Below are 5,670 nucleotides of genomic sequence, written 5' to 3'. Positions count from 1 at the left end.
GAGGTGTGGCTGTTTCTTCACGTGTCAGTAGCAGGAAGTGTTTCTTCTTCGCGTGTCAGGAGCAGGAAATGTTTCTTTTTGGGCAGAACAGGTCCTGCTCCCGCCTACACACCAGACACACACACACACTGCGCCATGGGTGCAACAACTGAATTACTCTTGATAGCTGACATTGAAATAAATTATGGTCATGTACGTTCCATATACTCATTCCCCGCCATTGACGTGTTTTTATGTCAATCTGTGTTTTCACCGCCATGCGATAGATGGCGCTCTTGGCCACTTGATGAAGTTCTACCACAAGCCAGTTATTGTCCCACAAAACCTGCCAGGAAAAAGCAACGATCTCCCTTCATGGAGGAAGCTGATAAAACACATCCAGCCTGGTGCTTCAAAGCAGTGCAACAAGCAGCTTTCCCCGGAGCTCCACGCAAACTCGTGAGAGTCACTGATTTCTTTCACCAGAAGATGGTAAACGCACACCAATCACTTCTCCTGTCAGTTAGATTACGGTAGTAATGCGTGTGGTGAACCCTCACATAGTGTAAATTTCAGCCTTCAAATATGCCCCCAGACCTCCACATGTCGAGTTCTAGGACCCCCAGCCCCCCCGGTCAAGATGAGTCCTCTCTCTGAGAGCGGGGTTAATTTCTCCCTCACGCCGATGCACAAAAAGACGTTTTTCTTTGCTTTCTGGGAGAGACCGTGAAAACGACCTACATTAAAGTGTCGATAACTAAAGAATGGAAGAAGGCAGAAACAAACTTTTTTCCCCATTAAAGTAGAGGCTCTCTTCTATCTTTTAAGATATTTGGTGTTTACATAGTCACAGAAGGATTTTTTTTTTTTTTTTTTTTTTTACTGTTTATTATTTTTTACACATAAGACAAAACAGTACAAATCACATACATATTAAAACAGACAACCAAAAAAAACACCACCTGACAAAAAACAAAACTACGACACATACTTGGATGCACAATAAAAAAAAAGATATATGTATAAACAAAATACTGTCTGTTCCTCCTTGACACTAGTATTCAAAGGAGACCTTCTCCACTCCTGCCCGACACATTCATACTCCTGAAATGATCTACAAAAGGTTTTGCCAAATCTTATCAAACTTGTGTTCCTGCTTCCTCAGAGAGAACTTTATTTTTTCTAGTTCCAAATGCTTCATTACATCATTCATTAGGTTTAAATGGGTTGGTGCAGATTTCTGTTTCCAGTTCAGTAAGATGAGCCTCCGTGCCAGTATACAGACAAATGATACCATATAATGTTCGTCACCACTAATTTTTTCAGGATCAATAATTCCCAGAACTGCCGTTAAAGGGTCTAACTCAATAGGTCTGTGCAGAATGTTACAGAAGGAAATATTCTGTGGGTCTTTGAAGATCCGTGAAAATGGTCAGAAACCCCTGGCCGTGAATGAGTTAATGTAATATATCAATGTTAATGTGTCTTCATTGGATCAATATCACTCGAACATGCAACCAATATTAGTCTTTTATTTATTTGAGTAATTATGCTACTCAACTTGTACCCAGCAATCGGATTTGAGCGGATGGGGGGTTAGTATCTGCTCAAGTTAAAACCGACGAGGCACAGGTACATTTAAACATTTGCAAAAATTCACAGTAACAACTACTGTACTACTATACAATAAGTGTGGTGTAAAGTGTCTTATTTTAATTATGTAGCCTATATATGAAAGAGTGTAGCCTACTTGTACTGTATATAAATAGGCCACACAGGATTGTAAACAAAGGCTTATACAGATATGATTTCAGATATTGCACGGTTATATGCCATTCAATGTTAACTAGGCTTTGAGTCAGGTATTGCACAGTTATTTCCCACAAAGCGTACATGAAATGCAGTGTAGGAAATTAAATATTTTAGGGGTAACCCCCCCCCCCCTGCTGTCAAAAAGAATGTGGCAAAGCAGTGGCAACCCTGAAGTATAAAGCGTAGTGTGAACAACAGTGCTGTTAGTGTGTTCTTCATCGTCTTCTGGCAAACAGCTTGCAGGTGCTGAGTGTGTGTTAGAGATGGCCTAGAGTGATGGCCTGTGGGTAGAAACTGTTTTGATGTCTGGTGGTTTTGGTGTACAGTGCTCTGTATCGCCTGCCAGAGGGGAGTAGTTCAAACAGATGGTTAAATGGCCTGCATTTATATAGCGCATTTATCCAAAGCGCTTTACAATGAGTAGGTACATTCACACAGACATTCATACACTGATGGCAGCAAGATGCCACGCAGGGTGCTGCTGGCACAGCAATTTGGGGTTCAGTATCTTGCCCAAGGACACTTCGACATGCAGACTGGAGGCGGGGATCGAACCAGCAACCTCTTTTATCCAAAGCGATTAGTGGACGACCCACTCTACCTCCGGAGCTCCAGCCGCCCCAGGGTGAGATGGGTCAGTGATGATCTTTCCCTTTTCTTGACTGGAGGTTAGCCCTGAAGCCTTTCTGTAAAAGCCTTTCTGTAAGAAAGCCATGGCACAGAACAGGGATCGCCATAACTCTTCAAATACGTTTCATTGCATTTGTATTTTTGTTTTAAGGATGCTGGTTATGGTTTGGGTTTGGGCCTGTTAGCCCTAGATATCTGACATCATAACAGTATCCCTGGAGATGATGTGCCATGGCTGCAGTTATGGAAATCGCCGGCTCCACGGGCTCCCAAAATCATGACTGACAGACAGACAGACACCGCCCAGCCACCTTGGTGCCATCGTGCAAATGTCAAATGCCATTGGCTCATACTACATTAGAGTAGCTCGTGACATCACTGATGACATCACAATTGATCGAGTGACATCACTGATGACATCACAATCATGACCCACACTGCCGCCACACACACTGCCACCCACTTTGCCATTTTTAATTAAGAAGATAATTAGTTGTGTCTTTCTATTATGATACACTGGTTTGAATATGCAGTAAACCGTTTAATTTGCAGATAGGCCAGTGCATGCAATATCTAATCAATTTATATTACTAATTTATCTCTGGGGGAATTTCCACCAATACAAGGCTTCATACTAGACGAAGAAGTGATGTGAAGTCTGACTCAAGACCCACCCTACTCTGCCTCTGATTTGTGGTTGAGTTTGTTCTGAGGGTAAGCCAATCAGAGGTAGAGTAGAAGTGACATGTCACATTTTTTTTCTCCACAGTCTAAACCTGTGTCAATGGTAAGAATGTGTCAATTTGAGAATAAAATGACATAAAATTAAAGAAAAAAGTATTTTATGTATTTAAAATACACAAAATACAAGGTCTGAAAGTATCTTGATACAAATTACATCTTATTTTTCTCGGTCCAGCCAAATACAAATTACAAAATACACAAATGTATTTTAAATATGTATTTTAAATACATGTATTTAAAATACTGCCCATCTCTGTATATAAGGAGACAATTATTTTTTCATCACTGTAAAGCCACAGCATAGTGAAGAGGATATTAATGTGATGTGTGTAGTTCTTCATATCTGCTAGCCTCTTCATTTTTCTCTCAGAGTGCCCCAGATTAATGCATTTTATTTTACAATTTACAAAATTTCTATATCTCCAGCTTGAGACCCCCCTACTTAGAATCGCCTGTGTGTGTGTGTGTGTGTGTGTGTGTGTGTGTGTGTGTGTGTGTGTGTGTGTGTGTGTGTGTGTGTGTGTGTGTGTGTGTGTGTGTGTGTGTGTGTGTGTGTGTGTGTGTGTGTGTGTGTGTGTGTGTGTGTGTGTGTGTGTGTGTGTGTGTGTGTGTGTGTGTGTGTGTGCGCGCGCGTGTGTGTGTGTGGTGCCGTGTGCAGACCTCATGTGTCGCAGAGGAGAGCAGATAGAAAACAAACAGAGAGAGAGACCCAGAACACACACACACACACAGAGAGACACGCACAGACAGAACAGAGAGAGGGAGAGAGTTGAGGTGAGTCTGTTAGCTTCACGGCTAACGTAATAAACTGTGGGAGTTTTTATTTTGTGGCATCTCTCTCCACAATATAAAACCTAGCAAGTTAGCATAGATAGCTAGTTAGCATGTCTGTCTTGCAGGCTGTTTATTCCGCCTGGAAGACAGACATGCCAACTAGCTAGCCTAGCATGCTAGCTGAGCATCTGACAGGCCTGAGGCTCGCGCTGCTCAGTAGAGACAGTAGAAACCAGACGGAGGCGGCTCGGCTGTGACGTCACGTGTTGTGTTTAGTGTGTGTGTGTGTGTGTGTGTGTGTGTGTGTGTGTGTGTGTGTGTGTGTGTGTGTGTGTGTGTGTGTGTGTGTGTGTGTGTGTGTGTGTGTGTGTGTGTGTGTGTGTGTGTGTGTGTGTGTGTGTGTGTGTGTGTGTGTGTGTGTGTGTGTGTGTGTGTGTGCGCGTCAGGCCCGTCCGTTAGCCACAGTCCGCAGGCAGGCAATCTAATGTTACTTACTGATTGGTGGCTAATGTTAGCCAGTGCAGCAACGCCCCCTTGGCTAACATTAGACTGTTAGCCAACAGCCAAAATTAGCCAACGTGGACATCATAAAGCCAGCCAGCTGCACATGTCCCCACACTGCTGGAGCTCTGTTAGAGACATGTCCCCTGTGCAGTGAAATTGGGGTCCTTGAGGCCAGGCCAGGGGTTCCAGGGGGTCCCCAGCAAAAACGGAATCAATTATTTTCACTATAATTCCATCCATAAGTAACACAATGACAATGTATGATTTGTGTCAGTTTCGAGGTCCTTGACATGAGAAACTTTGAGAACCACTGGCTTAGCTCCGACTGGAAAACAAACTAGTCAAATCCTAGCTAACTGCTTAGCTTAGCAGAAATGGATATTTTTTATTGATGTATATATTTATTTTCGTGAATGTGTGTTGTGTGTCCAAATGTTAATGGTCTGAAGTCCAGACTCCAGACTGAGTCAGACACTGACAGGGAAAGGACTGGATGCTGCAGGCTGCTGGGGTTATTCCATATTCAAGACAACTCCAAACCCGTACTTTCATTTCGGGATTTCTGACCTCCGACATCATTGCGTTCGCTCTGTTTTTAACTCTGGCTAAAAAAAAAAAACATACACAGGTCGATAATTGAATTGGTAAAAAAGCTGTTGAATTCAACATATTGCTATAATCAGAGCGCAATATAAACATTATAAACACATAGTGAAGGAATGTCCCCATGCACAGCCAGTAGAGTGATCAGGTGCTGGTCGGTTGCAGGAACATCATGAATAAAAAATAGAAATTAACCACCTGGAATGACTTACTGTGTTATTGGCAAACAACGTGTTTCACAGATAGCATCATCAAACCTGATGACACTAACCACACACACAAATCACAGGAAAGTCATTCCAGTGTGCTGTGGTTATATTCTTTATTCAATATAAACGCATATTGCATAATTACACCTCAAATTGGGTCAAACAACACTTTAATGACATCAACTCGGACAAACCGGAGCTCTGAAATGATACCCGAATTTCCGACCTGTAATTCCGACCTCGACAACCATTCAATTCATTTTTTACAGGTCAGAGCTGGTTTTTCCACGAGTTCTGAGTTGTCTTGAACGTGGTATTTGTGTGTGTGTGCTGTGTTCAGTGTTTGGTCTGCTCCTCGGCGCCCCCTCTACTCTGCAGGAGGAACTACAACAGTTCCACAGTGTAAACAGTTTGC

General features: G+C 42.6%; 1 protein-coding gene across 1 annotated transcript in view; it reads left to right on the top strand.

Annotated features, from left to right (window-relative positions):
* Positions 1-3,815: 3,815 nt before the first annotated feature.
* Positions 3,816-5,670, top strand: part of cnbpb (CCHC-type zinc finger, nucleic acid binding protein b) — a 12,224-nt gene continuing 10,369 nt past the window's right edge. Inside the window, exon 1 of the mRNA XM_083660844.1 lies at positions 3,816-3,939. The gene's annotated coding sequence lies outside the window, so the exon portion shown is untranslated. The remainder of the gene's footprint in view (positions 3,940-5,670) is intronic.

This window comes from Poromitra crassiceps (genome assembly GCF_964638095.1).
Source record: "Poromitra crassiceps genome assembly, chromosome: 25".
Classification (NCBI taxonomy): domain Eukaryota; kingdom Metazoa; phylum Chordata; class Actinopteri; order Beryciformes; family Melamphaidae; genus Poromitra; species Poromitra crassiceps.
This window is presented reverse-complemented; position numbering and strand designations above follow the sequence as displayed.